Raw genomic sequence first — 1,405 nt, forward strand, 5'->3', positions numbered from 1 at the left:
GCGTGAATAGCATCTCTTAGGATATTTTTTCTTTGTTTTGCGTTAAAAGCCTTCAAGTAGTGTGTACCAACATTGCTTTATTCCCGGATTGAAATCAGCTAAAAAGAGAAATCTAGTTAGTATGAATTATATTTACTACATAATGTATTGCACCAGAAAAATCCAATTTTTTTTCAATGATTTTAAATTTTTTTTATGAAAAGTAAAGTATGAACCAAAGCCAGAATTTCCAGGGATGGGGTTTCAAACATAAAATCTTGCATGGAAGAGGCATGGATATTTCCTGTTAGTATATACCACACAAGTGAATAGTGCTTTTTGCGCGCTCTGATTGGTTAACTTCGAGTTGATTAGCAAATACTATTAACCTCCGAGCAGCCGGCGCGAGAGATTTGAAAATTTCGGACCGCTGGTCGCACATAAAATAAAGTTTTGGTCCGCTAATTATTCAGCTTGTGTGGTATATACTAAAACAATTATTCACCTCAGTGTCGGTGAAAGTGATGGATATTTACCTCCACTTCGGTGAATAATTGTTAATTACATAACAGTTATTAAAAATGGCGTGTCTCAAGACCCTCAGGTCACTCTGAACAAGTGACTTGTGATTAATTGTAGCAGAACCTGCACACTTTGCAATTGTGCGCAATGATACCTGTTGTAAAATTATTTTCTAGGGGTGGTGGCACTGGGCCTGCAGGTTAGCTTAAATATAAACATTCGGGTTATAAGCTTTTAATTCTCCTTCTTCTCACCTATGGAGAGAAGCATTTTGTGAAGACCCATATAAGGGCTGTAATTACAAAACTAGGTTAGCCTAAGTTAGCCTTAAGATACCTTGCAGTCATCCATTTCTCTGGTGTGGGTAGGAATCATGGCTTTCATGGCTCAGTCACTGGCTCACACTTTGTTTCACAAAGCACCCATGCTTGCCATGCCATAGAAGAACATGTGGCTTAATCTAAATTTGTTCCCCCTTCACATCAGTTTAGCTTCATAGTTTCTTTTAGAAATTCTTGCATTTGAGAAACCGCACTCCGTTATATATAATTTCCATGGAGACTCACTAAAATGTCAAGACCCTTAAAAATTGAAAATTGGCGCAACAAAGACTAGTTTCTGAATGGAATGAAACAGAGGAAAATGAGACTTGTTAGACTTGCCACCGAGGCTTGCGAGATTTCAAAATCAAACTGTCAAAACTTCCTGAGATGCTACAGGAATATATGTAATCGATTGGCCACCCCTCCAGTAAAAATGTGCTCTCAATCAGATGAGTCGGGATATGCAGGTGCACGTTAAAAATTTGCAAAATATCAATAATTCAATCCCCATGAATTTACTTAAACTCTTGGAAGGAGCATTAAGTCCTAAAATAAATACTAAATAAATGCAAATACTATTT

This window comes from Orbicella faveolata, unplaced genomic scaffold (genome assembly GCF_042242905.1).
Source record: "Orbicella faveolata isolate gen_17 unplaced genomic scaffold, um_ofav_v1 contig_46, whole genome shotgun sequence".
Classification (NCBI taxonomy): Eukaryota; Metazoa; Cnidaria; class Anthozoa; order Scleractinia; family Merulinidae; genus Orbicella; species Orbicella faveolata.